Source organism: Phodopus roborovskii, unplaced genomic scaffold (assembly GCF_943737965.1).
Source record: "Phodopus roborovskii unplaced genomic scaffold, PHOROB, whole genome shotgun sequence".
Classification (NCBI taxonomy): Eukaryota; Metazoa; Chordata; class Mammalia; order Rodentia; family Cricetidae; genus Phodopus; species Phodopus roborovskii.
In genome coordinates, this window is record NW_026126450.1 from 39359 (window position 1) to 55718 (window position 16360).

The window sequence follows — 16360 nt, forward strand, 5'->3', positions numbered from 1 at the left end:
CACACGTGCATGAGTGTAGGTTCCAGAGGAGGCCAGGGTTGTAAGGTTCCCCTGAACAGCTGTAAGCTGCCTGATGTGTGTCCTGGGGACTGAACTTGGCTCCTCTGTAAGAACAGGAAGTGCTCTTAGATGCTGAGCCATTCCTCCAGCATACTTACTGGCTAACTGTGTCTTTGGGAGTGTGACTATTCTCATCAGTCAGAAAGTTCTCCATCCCTTCAAGGAATAAAATGTCTCTGATTCAAGAGGATGTTTAGGCAAGTCTGTTAGAGCTCATGTTGACACAGCTTCTGAGAACAGGCTCTGTTTCTCACAGCAAGGGTATCTTCTTCTCCCTTTATAGCTTGGATATGGCTTCTAGCTTTGTTGTTTGGGGTATATGTTCTGGAATTCCAAAAGTCAGCACTTATAGGAAGGGGGGCTGGCTTTAGCTTATACTGAGGTTGCTTGGCTTTTCTGGGGGTTATCGGGGCTCTGGAAGGAGGCTAGCAGTGACACTATGTTCCTGCTTGCACCCCAGGGCCCCTGCTCCTGCTCAGAGGCCATATTTTTAAAATACTTTATTTTTTTCATAATACTGTCATTACAAAAAATACAAAAAACTACTATAAAAACATTCAGGGGCTTGTCAAAGTGAAAACCTAAAGACCCCACCCAGGACCAGCTGAGTAGTCTTCTCCCAGCTCCTTCACTAGTTGACTTCTATACAGCTGTGGGAGAGGGTGGGGGTCACCCCCACAGGCTGAGAGGGGCTGACAACTTCTGGCACAGCCTCCAAGAAAGGTAGGAAATAAGTAGCTTCACATATCACAAAGTGGGGTTTGGAAGTTTGGGGTGGCTAGGCCCTGGGTTCAGAGATGTGGGGAGAAACCTATGACCCTGAATCTCTTGGGGGGATGCTGCCACCTGACCCCAAAGCCCCTTGTCCTTCCTGTGATGCCTGGGCGAAGGGTCCTGCCCCACCTCTTAACTATAATGCTTCAGCCCCTTTTTTCTCACCCTTGAACACTCATAGAGCAGCTGCGGCGGGAGGCAGCCCCCTACAACTCTGCAGGGTATAGGCAGGGCAGCTGTTGGGGAGGCTCCTGAGTGTTAGTTCACCTCCCTGCCCCCAAGTGAAAAGTGTCTCGTGCTCAATGAATGGCCTTGTTCACAGGTAACGGACCTTCCCTTCCCTATGTCCTCTCCTCTCGTCTCCCTAGAGAACACACAGACCCTTTAGCAGAGTGCATCATGTGCATGAATACTTGTGGGTAGCCCTGGACACTAAAGACCTGGGGGAGGGTGTCCTTTCTGTCCTCTTTTTCCAGAAACAGGAGGAAGCCAGGGAAGGAAGGTGTTAGCAAGGCTGAGAGGAAGGAGACATGCTATTTCAGAGCGTGGACAAGGAATCTATATCTTCAAGTAGCACTCAAGTCACTCTCCAGCCACTGGAGTAGGGACTGGATTCAAGCTAGTGACAGAAAATTGACCCCTGGCCTGGGCTAGCTCTCCCCACCTCCCTCCCATTCCCCCAAAGCGGCCCAGCTCTGAAAGGGGTTGGGGACAGGGAACATTTTCCTGACAATCAGTGGCTTTTTTGCATTTTAGAAAAGTGCCAGTGTCCCATGGACACCCAGCCAGGTCCACATGAGATGGGGTGTGTGTGGGGGGTATTGCTGTGGTAGGCTCCAGACTCGCCAGGGCAGTCTAGGAGCAGGGTAGGTCTGCTTAAGATCTGCCGTGTCTGTGGTGTTAATCTGTCTGGGAATCGGACTTTGGACTCAGCAATGAGGTCTCCCCGCTGAGTGGGCACCTTGGGGAAGGGGAGACCCTCCCCATGGGTCTCTTCACGGTGCCCTGGCTTGATTACATCATTTGCAGGGCAAAGAGGATCACTCGGCCATCAATGGTGGGAATGTTCACCCAGTGCAGCCACACAGCGCCTGGGGAAAATAAGGCAGAGAGTGAGGAAAGGGAGGCAGAGAGAGTGGAGAGAAAGGAAAATAGATGTGCACAGTCATTGGGTGGAGGTGGGGTGGTGGTGGATGGGTCAAAAGGGAAGAAGATGCTTCCTATCAGACAGACAGACAATCACACATGCCTACGCTCCTTGAGGCTGATCAGTGCACTGTAGAGCACATTGGTGCCATCTCGGCGGAAGTGTGCATGAGGCTTGTCTTTGAGCACGAAGACAATGTCGGCTGGGATGTTGTCCAGGTGTGGCATCGCCCTCTTTGGGAAGGTGATCTTGGTACCTTCCTTCCAGCCACGCTAATGACGATGTGCAGAATTTTGTCCTCAGTGCGCAGTTCGCCCATCAGGGTTGAGGCGCCGTCTTGTGATCTTCATGCGCTTAGTAGAGCCGTGGTAGATCTCCTCCAGGGACACCCGAAGCTCGTGCACCACAGGGGGGGTCCTGCACCTTGCGTGGGGGGTATAGTGGTTCTGGGGCTCGCCTCGGACCCCTACTCAGCCCTTGAAGCCAAAGCGGCCAAAGGCACCAAATGGGTCCTCATCTTCATCCACATCCATGTCATCTGGGTCAAAGCCACTGAAGGGGCCGAGTGGGCGGCTGCTGGCAAGAAGATATCGAAGGGGTTGGAGCCACCAAAGAAGGAAGCAAAGGTGGCATGAGGGTCCCCATGAAAGGTGTAGTGAAAGGAGCCACTGGAACCACCTGCCGTGCCACCGCCGGTCTTGAGGCCTAAGGGGAGGGAGAAGTTAGGGGCAGTGTGGCCCATCATGGCCCCCCTCCCAGTCTCTTTCCCCTGCCCACTAAGTTGTCAGTTTCATGGACCTAGATAAAGAAGCAATCTTTAATTCCCACAGAGAGGGCTAGACTAATAGAGTAGAAAAGTTTTGAACAGATTAATATCCACTGCAATTAACTACATATTAGGGATGTGTTCTGGGCATGGTGGTGCATGTCTGTAATCTCAATACTCAAAAGACTGGGAGGTGACTGAGAGTTCCAGGCTAGTCTGGGCTATGTAGTGAGACCTTGTTTCAAAACACAAACCCAAAGAACCTGCATCTTCAGATTCCATCAACTAGTTAACCAATGGTGGAAAAGCTAGGACTAGGGGACCTTAGTAGATGGCTTCTGTTATATAATTATTCCACTTAATCAGTCCAAACATGCCTCATAAAAGCTAGGGCAGCTGGCCTCGTATCACATGACAGGCTATGCAGCCCCAAATCTCTGTTTACTTCCCAAGATACACGGGGCTAGAGACAAACAGATAGGGTTTGGCCTAGAGGGGCTAGTAAGTGACCTGTCCTAAATAAAGTGCAAACACAATCTAGGAGAAAACAGCTTTCATTCTGCTTCATCTTCCCAAACTTCTGCTCCAACAGGAAATCAAGGGCCTCAAAAAACAAGAAAGCTCACTGACATGGAAATGAGGAACTGTTTTCCTAGAAAAAAATTAAATTACTTTATTTCCATACCCTGACCCTGTGTTACACAGCTTCAGGGACTGTCATTCACACAGCGTACAGACGCAGACTACAATGGACCAGCCCTGCAGCATTCCCCATTCAATGTGGAGCAACTATTACACATCACTGGGCTGGCACCATGTAAGGGATGACTCCAGAGATTCTCTCTCTGGAGTTGGATCTTGTCTAAGGGACTCCAGGTTTCTGGATGGTGCTTTCATGGTAGGTGTGTGATGGAATATTGGGAAATATGGGGAGGGATTTAACACAGACTTTGATACAAAATATATAGATTCACAGATGGGAATCAGGCCGGGGGAAGAGCCCCTCTCATTGAAACTTACTTATTTGTTTATTTAATGCTTTTGGTAACCTAAGGCTTTGTACACTTTGGGCAAGCGCTCTAGCATTAGGCTGTATTCTTGTTCCTCTTTGAGGCCTTTTATCTACAATTTCCAATTGGCCTGGGAACCTGGGCCTAAATTATCCTCATATTTCATGGGACCCATGGACGGGTTTTGGTTTCATTAGAAGGGCAAGTAAGTAGTAGGCATTCAGTGTCTTGTGGCAGCTGCTGCTTAATGCTTAACCTCTCCCCTAAGGGGTCTGTTCTTTCTTCCTGTTGAAGGGCTAGCTATGAAGCAAATTTAAGTTGGGCAGGGCTGGCAATGGTGGCAAACATTTTTAATCCCAGCACTTGGGAGGCAGAGGCAGACAGATCTTTGTGAGTTTGAGATCAGCCTGGTCTACAGGGGAGTGCCAGACGGGCTCCAAAGCTACACAGAGAAACCCTGTCAGCCTGTCTCAAAACAAACAAACAAACAAACAAGCAAAAACCCAGATGTGTGTGTGTGTGTGTGTGTGTGTGTGTGTGAGAGAGAGAGAGAGAGAGAGAGAGAGAGAGAGAGAGAGAGAGAGAGAGGCAGGCAAAGCTTGGTGAGAAAGCAGGAGAATGAACTGATGACAAGAGGGGATAATTCTCACTGTGGGGCTCCTGTTCTGCCACCCCCACCCCCTCCCCACTTCAAGCAGAGAACAACTTGTGCCAAGCCCGAGCTTCATACAGATTCTGTGCACAATTGTTCTGCCTGGCTGTTGAAGAAGAAGCAGGGTAGACAGAAATAGAACTGACTTTCCGGGGCTATTACTCCCTCCTCCAACCCAGAGGTCTTCCCAGGGGCTACTGTGCATGTGATCTACACAGGACCCAGGAGCTGCCTAGGGTCTGGGTCTAGGTGTTGCCTTCACTTGGGTTTGGTCATGTATGAGGTGGGGAGGAAGTTTCTTCTTCAACTCCTTTCCTAAACAAGGTTAGGCTAAGTTCAGCATTGAATGCAATTCTGAGAAAGACCACACGGCGGCATGGTGCCTGCACTGCCTCCCTTCTTTCCCTACTCCCATCACTTCCCATCCTCCCTCCTTAGCTGCGAGAATGCCTGGGATTAGAGCAGGTGCCTGGGCTCTGAGAACTGGCAAGTCTAAGAATGATCAGGGAAAAATGGAATGAGCTCCACATGGAGACTGAAAAGAGGGGGCTGGGAAGGCGGGGTACAGGTAAGAGAATGGCAGAGATGAACAACAAAATGAAGAGGGGCTGGGAGGGAAATGCTCTGAGCACCTGCTTTTAATCAGGCACAGTACATGCCATTAGCCCATTTCATTCTGAGCACAGGCTGGGAAGGTGAGAGGGGACAGTGTGAAAGAATGGTGGATGTCGTTAGGAGGAAGGGCAGGTCTTCCCAGAAAGGAGGGGCCCTCAGCTGTGACAATGTCTCTTAATATAGCCTGACGGGTGCCTGTGGCTGGCGGGTGGCAGGCAGGCCCCGGGGGCAGGCCCAGGAATTAGCAGCTACATCATGCCTGTAGGATGTGCTGGGAGGAGCCAGGCTCTTAGAGGCTTTATTTGGGCCTTTCCTGCTGCCTGCCCTGTGCATGTCCACCAACTGCCCTGGGAAGGGATATGATGCCAACAACATCTCCTTTCCACTCCTGGATCCCTGCCACTTCCTCTGGGGGGCAATCTCTGTTCTGCTGGCCTGAAGTGGCTAGGGATTGGGGGGCGGTGGCAACAGCCATCTCCACTCAGAACTCTAGTGGTTAATTCCCTGGCTGTTCAAGGGCCAAACTTTTATGCTGATGACTGTAAATGCCATCCTCACAGAGTCACAGACTCACTCTCCCCAACCTTTCAGATCAGCCAATGAAGCAGCAGAGACTTCCAGGCAGGACTAATAAGGCTGGGAAGGAGAGGGGAGGGGGCACTCTAGCTCAGACTCCAAACTCTAGGGCCAGAGGGGGACTAGGGAGGGAAGGGATAGGGAGGAGAGTGAGCTGAGACCAGGTAGTGGTGGTAGCTACTCTAAAGGCAACCTTCCTCCTTCAACCCCGCTATGAACCCAGGGCTCCAGAGAAACTCCGGGGTCAGGTTTGGGTCCATACCACCGTCTTACCTTCACTCCCCATACTGGTCATACAGGCTCCGTTTCTTAGGGTCCTCAACCGTCATAGGCCTCAGCAATCTCCTTAAACTTCTCCTCAGCGTTGGGTTCTTTGTTCTTGTCTGGGTGGTATTTCAAGGCCATTTTCCGATAGGCTTCTTGATCTCATCCTCATTGGCCCCTGATGGGATTCCGAGAATCTTGTAATAATCTTTCCCATCACAGCCACTGGACCGGTGCTGGGCTCCTTGTTTCTGCAAGAACCCAGGGCCAATCTTAGGTCCCTGTACTCCCTACCCAGCCCCCTCCTGCTGATCCTGTAGCCCTTAAATGACTCCTGTGTGACCTTCAATAGGTCATGCCTGTTCTCTGGGTCTCTGTGTCCCATCTGTAAGTGAAAGTTTTGGACTAGATGATGTCTTCCAGTTCTGACATGCTAGGATTCGGGTGATTCCTTTCTTCGCTTCTGGATGAAGATTGTGGCCCACTTCTTGGGACTAGCTGAGTCCCGAGCCCTTGAGCCAACCTGAGGCCCCTAGGGAGACCTTTCTGAATGAGATGGCACTGTGAACTGACAGACTCTCACAGAAGCTGTCGAAGGTCAGTGCACTGAGTGAGGTCACCTGAGCTTTGTAGTCTCTCCTACCCACACCTCCAGGCATGGTGCCCAGGCTGAGGACCGCTGGGGCAGTAGCCCAGGAACCCAACTGAATCCAGGGTATAGGGGTGGGGTCTTTTCTGCCACTGGGGACCCCAGATCCCTCTGCCCCCCCCAACTATGCTAAGCTTCACATGTGACTCAGATCACAGGTGACTCACAGCTTTAGAGGAACTTCTGTTTCTCACACCCTCATTAGCAAGGGGGGGACACTGTCTATCCCCCAACCAGGGTAACAGTTGCCTTTGCTTGTTTCCCAGTATCTACACACTGAAGTGTGGATACATGTCTATGCTGCCTACAAGTGCCGATGGTAGTGAACAAAAGCACCGGAGATAAGGCTTTCTTAAGCCCTAGGTGTAGGGAGACAGGCGGACACTAACCACCATGTCCTAAATACCTTTGCTGCAAGCCCCTCCCTATCTGCCCCTACGGTTTAGGATCTGAATCCGTGCTAGGCTTATACTCCCTCCAATTACTCCCTTCTAAGTGGGGTTCAAAGGACATCAGCGAGAGCGCTCTGATTCTTCCACTCTAACCTGCATTCATCAGTGGATCTTGGATGATATGAAGAGAGGGGACTTGAGGGAATAGCTAGATGCGGCCTCTGGCCTGTTTGAGGTGCAGCCAGCCCTTGTCCAAACAGAGAGAACCAGAGTTTTCTAGCAATGTTCTCGCAGCCACAGCTGAGGCCTTTTTCTGCTCGAGTACTTCACAGTAGTGAGATGGACAAGATGTCCTAGCAGAAGAGCTGTGACATTTAGGAAAAGCTCTGGTGTCCCCAGGTAGGCAAAGAGAATGACCTTAGCCCTGCCCCTACAGGGAGCCTGCTGCAGGTGGCTAGGTTGACTCATGGTACTGGGAGTCACCTCCTTCTGACAAGAGAAGGCACCACCATAAAGGCGGGTACTCCCCCATTTCCCCACACCAGCATGTCGCGTCTGTGGGGCCGCGTTGGGGGAGGCAGAGAAGAAAGAGCATCTGGGGGGGGCAGCCATTTTCGGAAGCGGCATTAAAGGCAGTTTTGAGAGGGAGATGGGGTGGTCTGCCATCTTTGCCTCAGCCCACACTTTCTTTACCCCAGGATTGGAGGAAACCTAGGACAGCAACAGGGCGACAGGGAACTCCAGCAGAGGACAGAGGGCAAGTGGCATGGCTTACCAGCCCACCCACCTTGTTGTGGTCCCTTCATTAACTCTTTTACCGCCTGCCACCTTCCTCTCGGCACCCACCCTGCTAGCTATTCTCCACCCACCCCAATTCTCTTGCCTCCATAGACACAGGGCGAACTCTCAGGACCTGCCTCCTTTCCCACCTCTCTACCCTCCTTCCCTCTCCCTCCCCAAGCCCGTGGCAAGTGACGGGGGCCCCATGGCATGGCTCTGCCTTTGATGAGGAATGAGGAATGTGTTAGGGAGAGCTAAAATTAAATAAAAAAAAGGAGAAGAAATGAGGATAAATAGCAAAAGGGACTGTGGAGGACAGGGAGGAGAGAGGGTACTGACAGTGGGGTGTAAGAAATGACAAAGCAAGCGGCTGAGTGGAAAACAGGTGACTGATGGCTTGAGAGGGAGAACCGAAGGACTGGAATACTGGAGATGTTTGTGGAAACAGAGTTTGTAGGAGATGAATGGTATGGGGTACAATTCATTCAAACATACAGGTGAAGTGAACTGGATGAGATGAGGGTGCCAGGGAGGAGGGGGACAGTGCAGGGAATGGCTGATGTGGAGGATTTGACTCGGCATGGCTCTGAGTGCCCTGCTCCGGAGGACTTACAGAAACTTTACAAACCCATTCGGCGTCCCACGCTCGAGTTTTAAGGGTTCAGCTGAATTTTAAACATCAAGCTGGCCCTAAGAAGTCTTCTCCCCAGAGTGTGGGAAGCTCCGGAGAGCTCCTCGGAGCCTGTAGTGGGGGTGCTGCTGGGGGGTGGGCAGGGAGAGCACTGTGCGCTTAGCCGTGCCCAGCAAGCCCCTCACCTCTGATCCCTCCACCGGAGCCTGCTTGGGACGGCTGTAGCTCTGAAGCCACCTCCTCAGATTCTCAGAGGCCTTGCCCAGCAGGCCGTCTGTGCCGCAGGGGCTGGACCTGATCCCCCGCGGTGCGGGTGAAGGGAGAGGTCCAGCGGCCTACCTGCTCTCCAGGTACAGCAGTGTCTGGCTGAATGCGAGTGGCTGTATGTCTGTGTGACAGTGAGGATGGAAGTGACAGTATGTGCTTGCTGAGTGGCAGCATTGTGTACCTGTGACAGGTATGATAGTGAGGCCTGAAAACTGTGAGCTCCTCCCACTTCCTCTCGCTGGGGAGGACCCAATCCCAATCCCCAAGAAGCTACTCAGTGAAGTCACTGACGGGGAGCCTCCCCTCCTCCGCAGATGGGCGGGGAGGGGGCGGGGGCAGGCCGAGCCTGGCCGGGACAAAAGGCGCAGCAGGGGAGGAAAGAGGGGGGTTCGCGCGGGGGGGGGTCGGTGATGTCACCCCAGCTGGCTGGCTGGCCTGCTCAGAAACGCCTCCGCCCCGCCAACCAATCGGCCCGACCGACCCGACCCTGGTCGCAGACACCCAGCACCTGGCAGACCCCGGGCTTTCGGCCCCACCCCCTATGACAGCGGAGGCTATGGACCCTCGGTGTCCCAACCCCCCACACCAGGACCTGTCTTCTCTGACGCCCCCACTCCCGGGACCCCCGAGTCCTCGCTCAGCGCCCTCCACCGGTGAGGAGCTGCGGACGCCGCCGCGGTCCTTCAATAGCCCGCTGCCCCCTCCCCGGCTCCCGGTTCCGCCGCCTCCACTCCCGGGACGAGAGTCGCCTGCCCCCCGGCCGCAGACAGCGGGACAGGAGCCCCCCCCACGGCTCCGCCTCCGCGCTTCCCATTGTGCCTGTCTGCCCGTCACTCAGCTCAGACTCTGCTGTGATTGGACACCTCTCAACGAGCGTCCGGGTGATAGCCACCCCTTCTCCGCCCCTGTCACCGGCCACACGCGCACACATTCGGGGCAGTGATTGGTGTGGGTGTGATTGGTGCCCTCCAGGATCAATCAACCCACACCTCTTCTCCATCTCCGTCGTGTCATTGGTGAAAAGGACAGAGGGAGCAACTCGAAACGCCCTTTGATTTTATTGGCTCGTCCCTGTGACTTCGACCCAAGCCTTTGGGCAACTACATTAGCCCAATCTCAGAATGGAGATGAGACATGCTAGCCGCCGCTTGAGTCCGGGAAGAACCTTCTGGAACGAAAGGAACCTCAAAACAACCTAATAGGAAAACTGCGCTCACCAGTTGGCGGTGACACCAGAATTCTTTCTTTTCTTCTTTGGGAGAGTCAAGTAGGTAGAAAATAGTGCACCGGGGAGGTGTAGCCTCAGGACCATTGCCAAAATGTCCCCTCTTCTTACCTGTCTTTATCAAAGTGTGAGCCAACCTGACCTGACCTGGTTTAGCTTTACCGTATCTTGATCTAGGGTTGACCTGTCATGGCTTAACTGTTACACAAAACAGACCGGGATAGACCTGAGACGTGTCCTTGCCATCTCCACTCTTCACTAGTAACTGGTAACTACGGGGTGACACCTTTCGATTCGTCCAACTCCCTCTCCATTTTTTGCGTAGTCCTTTCACGATGGCTGCTGGCTGGCTTGGGAGCGACCGTTTCTCAACCACTTGGGGGTTCCCCACAGAGCCCAGTTGAGACCCCTTACTACCAACCTTTCATCTTTTTTTGTAAATCCTTTTCCTCCTTGGCTATGAAATCCAGCCTTTCCTCACCCCAGGATTCAGTCTTGTTCTGTATTTTCTTTTCTCTTTCTTTTTTTTCTATTGTCTTACTCGTAATTCTCCCCTATTTACGTGGTCTGCAATATCACAGCTCATAGCTCTCCCTTCAACCCCCTACCTCAGCTTCTTCCCGGTCCTCTTTCTTCACCCTCATACACTGTCATCTCTGCCCCCCAACCCCCAGTAAATCCATTAAATCTCCAGCCCCAGTGTCCCTGATATTCAGAGCAGGAGGGGCTGCGGAGGCCGGTCGCCAGCGGAACCGCCGCTCCAGCAGACACCGAGCTTGGCGCCCCCGTTACTGTCTCCCAGGCCCATCTGTGCTGGAGGGGCGGGGGGGGTGGGAGGGTAATCTAGGGGGTGAAGAGGGGGAGGGGGTTCTTGGGAGATTTGATGACAAAAGAAAAGGCCTTAGAAAATGCTCTCGCCCCATTCTTTGCCAGTTTCAAGAGACAGATTTAGATACCTACGAGGCCGTGCAAGCTGGATAGAACTGTGAACTGAGGGCTTGGAGTACCTAGGTCCCAGATTGGGGCAGGAGAGGGCCTGGAATTTGGAGAAAAGAGTCTACATATTCTAAACTCCCTGCCCCTTCCTGATGTGCCACATGTAAAGGAATTTGAGCTTAGACATGAAGAGGAATTAGGGTGAAGAGAGGAAGTGGGGTAGAGGAGTGATGAAGGGGGGGGCATGGCGTGATCAGTATGGGAACTAACAGGTATCTGGCTGAAGGAGGTGGGTTGGGAACAGGAAAGGGCCCAGAAGGTGGGTGGGAGGCAAAGAGGAAGTGGGAGGTGAGATGGGCTAGGGTGGAGATTGTAGGAGCAACAAAATGGGACAGAGAGACCAGAGGAGGAAGGACGGGGAGGAAGGGATGAGGGAATGGAGCAGGGTGGCATGGATATGGGTAGTGTGGGAAGAGGGGGCCTGGGAGTGGTACTGGCTCCTGTGATTTGCGGGCTCTCACTATCCTTTCTCCTGATTTGAGGGGCCCCAGTTGTCAGTGGCTAGCCAAGCTTTTTTTCTAATTCCCAAATCTGCTCTTGCTGCTCCCGGCCTTGTCCATGCTATCACAGAGGTGAGTTTAGTCACAGGCCTTTACCTGGTTCTCCAATGCTAAACTGTGGGCATGGGCTTCAGGGACTCCTAGGCTTGTGTCCTTAGAAGTGGGGCCCAAACTCCATTGTCTTCCTGGATCACTGCTGCTGCCTTCTGTCCTACTATCCAGGGCAGAGCACAGTATAGACTGTAAGAATGTGAGGGCTGGGGTCAGGCAGCCTGTTGACCTTGAGGGAGCCACTGCCACATCTGTGCCTCACTTGTTCACGGCAAACGGGCCAAGCAACAGCGGCAGCTCACAGGGCTGTTTTGAGGGTTAACTAAGGTGACACATGTAATGGTCTTCATTCTGTGACTATCAGTCAATCAAATGAACTCTTACTTGTGTATTCAGGGCTAGCTGGGTGTGTAGGTGAAACTACACATGCATGTGTCTGATTGGGAGTTATTTACTGTTGTAATCAGGATTCCGTTTGTAAGGGTGTATCTGCACAATTATTTTTGTGTGTAGTATGCCTGATTCTGTACTTGCTATAGATATGTGATTTTGTATCAGCACACATGTATGATTAAATAAATGGCTGTATAGGCATGTGACTACATCACGAATAGTGAGGGATGTGGCTATTGACAACATTTCTACCAGTGTATGTATGCATCTGTGATCATGTTGGCTCCAAACACCCCCGCTTGTCCTCCTCCTCATGGAGACGTCATGAGCCCTAGGTGCCCCTCATTTCCTCACCCCAAGGGAACCGGAACCTGTAGGCAGGGGGTGGGGGTAGGTACCAGTGAGGAGGTGTTTAAGCAGGAGCTCATGTTCCCTCCCAGACTGTATATGGGAGGGGGGAGGCCCGATCTTGTACATCACAAATCCTCCAGAGGAAGTGCTTCCCCCTCTGCCTGTTCCTAGTTCCTGTCTTGTCACCATGGCAGCAGTTGCCAGGGGGCTCCCATGGTTGCTAAGATCTGGGTGTGGGAGGATGCCAGGCCCTGTTGCTAGTAGAAACAGAATCCTGGAGGCAGAAGACTACCCCCATGGCTGCCGGCTCTATGCAGAGACAGCTCTGGCTCTTGGGCTCCCCCTTTGCCCAAACTGGAGCCTATGATTTGTATTGGCAGTGTGATGTGAGGAGGGTTTAATATGGGCTGGGACTTCAATACCTTCTGAGGGGAAAGGGGTCCTTAGTCTGCCCCCCATGACCACTTTTAAGAGAGTTTCTGAGAAACTAGGGGCCATCTTATTCTCTTTCTTATCTCCCCTACTGGTCCCCTGAGTGGAATCCATGGTTGGGTTCTCCAGTCAGTGACTGGCTACTCATCATGTGATGTTTCACTGGGACCTGGAATGCTGCTTTGAATGCAGACTGTGGCCAAATTGTTAACTTCTCATTTGGTACATGCTTTGTGCTGACATATGAGCATAGGGCTAGTCCCCACACAGATTTCCAGCTTTGGCATCTGCTTGAGACACTGACTCTGGTTATAATTTTGGCCAAAGGAATCCCTTGAATCCAGCCTCAGCCTCAGCTTCAGCTTTTATTTCCTAGATATAGTTAAGCCCTAATTTTAATGCTAGACATGTGAACTCATTGTTTCTTTTCACTGACTGAGCACTGACCAGTGATTTAACTTCCCTGGTACTTCCTGGCACCTTGAACTAAGCAGAAAAGTGATCATCATATGTAGTTTCTCACTTTGGACGAAATGGCAGTTCTAGTGATGGCCAGCAGAGGGTGCGTAGCATAAGATTCTCAAGGCAAACTTTCAAGAGCCAACCAGTGAACTAAAGCTAAAGTTTAGTTTTGCTACCTAAACTTTAAAGTCATGTGACTGCAGAGCATACAGAACTATCTTCAGACCAGCTGGGATAAGGGCTGGGAAGGTGCAAAAAGGTGCTTAATGTGTACTGACACCCTTTCCCCCCAATGTGGACTGGTATTGTCAAGAGGACTCAGGACCTTACCAGTTTTCACACTTTCAGACTCAAAACTTTTGTGATATGTTTTCACCTTTCATCTATGTTGTATTTGAGATCCCTCCAGCTGTATATGCTCCACTGCAAAATCAGAAATCTGCACCACTCACATCTGTCCTCTCCATCTGCATCGCTCACCTCTGTCCTCTCAATCTGCACCACTCACCTCTGTCCTCTCCATCTGCACTGCTCACATCTGTCTTCTCCATCTGCATCGCTCACCTCTGTCCTCTCCATCTGCACCACTCACCTCTGTCCTCTCCATCTGCACCACTCACATCTGTCCTCTCCATCTGTACCACTCACATCTGTCCTCTCCATCTGCATCGCTCACCTCTGTCATCTCCATCTGCACCACTCACCTCTGTCCTCTCCATCTGCACTGCTCACCTCTGTCTTCTCCATCTGCACTGCTCACATCTGTCCTCTCCATCTGCACCACTCACATCTGTCTTCTCCATCTGCATCACTCACATCTGTCCTCTCCATCTGCATGGCTCACCTCTGTCTTCTCCATCTGCACCACTCACATCTGCCCTTTCCATCTGCACCACTCACATCTGTCCTCTCAATCTGCATCACTCACCTCTGTCTTCTCCATCTGCACCACTCACATCTGCCCTTTCCATCTGCACCCTCACCTCTGTCCTCTCCATCTGCACCACTCACATCTGTCCTCTCCATCTGCACCACTCACATCTGTCTTCTCCATCTGCACCACTCACCTCTGTCCTCTCCATCTGCATCACTAACATCTGTCTTCTCCATCTGCATCACTCACCTCTGTCTTCTCCATCTGCATCACTCACCTCTGTCTTCTCCATCTGCACTGCTCACATCTGTCCTCTCCATCTGCATCACTCACATCTGCCCTCTCCATCTGCACCACTCACATCTGTCCTCTCCATCTGCACTGCTCACCTCTGTCCTCTCCATCTGCACTCACATCTGTCCTCTCCATCTGCACTGCTCACATCTGTCCTCTCCATCTGCATCACTCACATCTGTCCTCTCCATCTGCACCGCTCACCTCTGTCCTCTCCATCTGCACAGCTCACCTCTGTCTTCTCCATCTGCACTGCTCACATCTGCATTGCTCACGTCCACTCTCTCCATCTCTACCACTCACATCTGCCCTCTACAGGATTCAGGCCTTCAGGGTTTTTGTTGTTTGTTTTTGTTTTTTGAGACAGGGTTTCTCTGAGTAGCTTTGGAGCATGTGCTGGAATTCACTCTGTAGACCAGGCTGGGCTTGAACACACGGAGATCTGCCTGCTTCTGCTTCCTGTGTGCTGGGATTAAAGGCGTGCACCACCACTGCCCCTTTCATTTTTTTTTTTTTTCCATCTCATCTGCCTTGTTTCATTCCAGCCATTCAAGGCTTTCAGTCTGTGCTTGTGCCAGGAGTGCTGGACATACCAAGGCTTGAACAACATGGCCTGCCTCCCTCACTTGCCTAGACTTCTTTCCATATAACCTTAGGTTACATTAATTTATTTAATTTTTTTTTTCTTTTTTGGTAGCTAACTCATATAGATCACTCATACCAAGTTAAAACCACAAGCTCTTTGCCCAGGCTGCTGATTCATCTCTGGTCTATTATGGTTTTGAGAAAAAAAAAACTTGAAATAAGTTGAATAAAACCATTTTGATGGTACTTTTCTGAATTTGAGGACAGTCTTTGAGCCTGGAAATTTCTACATTTGATGTTTACTTAAAGTGGAAACAAAGGGCCGACAGTCTGTATCTGGCTGACTTCAGCACTGTGGACAGAGACCACTGGCGGTAACTCCTGCTATGCCTGGGACCGCAGGGAGTGGGGGGGCGGGGCGGGGTGATGACACAGCTTCAGGGGAACCAGAATCTAGCTGCTCACTCAGCGCCTTTCCTCTTGCCAGCCTCATTCTGCTTCTTCTATCAGCCCAGAGGGCAGACATGACAGGGACTGTTCTCTAGATTTTACAGACGAGGAAATAGGTTCATAAAGTCAGATCCACCGAACTCAGGGGAAAAGTGGGGTTGGGGAGAATACTGGGTTTAACTTGATGTTTAGAGAATTGAGTAGCACTGTTTCTTTGGGGGGGGGGATGACTTTCTTGGGAGACAGAGGGAACATAAGAGCAGGAAAGGTGAAAGTTTGTTTGGAGGTGGAGTCCCAGCAAGCCCTGGGAGGCAAGTGGCAGCTGGTGAAAGTCAGGGTCCTAGCAAGGATTAAACTTCCAGCTAGGACTGCTGAATGGAGGAAGGGAAGCCTTCCTTGTTCACAGAGATACAAGGTTTTAATTTTTTATTTCATATTTGTTTATTTTGTGCATGAATAGCTGGTGAAAGTCAGGGTTCTAACAAAAGTTAAACTTCCAGCTAAGACTGCTGAATGGAGGGAAGGGAAGCTTCCTTGTTCACAGAGATACAAAGGTTTTAATTTTTTTTTTTATTACGTATTTGTTTATTTTGTGTGCATGCATTCCATGACACGAGGAGGCCAGAAGGCAATCTGAAGTTAGTTCTCTCCATCTGCCATGGGGATCAAATTCAGGTCATTAAGCTAGGCAGCAAGTGCCTTTGCTCTTTGAAACAATCTTACAGCCAAAAATCTAGTTTTTATACCTTTTGCTACCGTGATGCTCAGCTTCCCTGAGTCTGGAGATTAGAAGGAACTCCTGTGATGTCACCAAACCTCCCAAGTCAGGCAGACACTCCCTGCCCTATGGGAAAGCCTAGAGGGCAGAGGTATGGAAGCAGGGTAAGCAAAGAGTTGTGCGGGTGGTGAAACTTCTGTAGTGAAGCTACAAGCCTGGTTTCCTGTCTGGGTCTATTTTGAGGAGTGGAGACAGGAGGTGCTAGACTATATTGCAATAGGTCCCTTGAAGTGCTTTGACAAGCAGCACACACACACACACACACACACACACACACACACACACACACACAGACTAAAGGCTACAGTGTCTTGTTTTATACTCAGGCCTGGAATTGGTCAATGATAGGAAATAACAGAGAAATGGGATGATTCCAAACAACAGGA

The 16360-nt window shown here is 51.3% G+C and overlaps 1 pseudogene; it reads right to left on the reverse strand.

Moving 5' to 3' along the window:
• Window positions 1-702: 702 nt before the first annotated feature.
• LOC127225555 (dnaJ homolog subfamily B member 5-like) lies at window positions 703-9583 on the reverse strand (annotated as a pseudogene).
• Between the last annotated feature and the right edge of the window lie 6777 nt (window positions 9584-16360).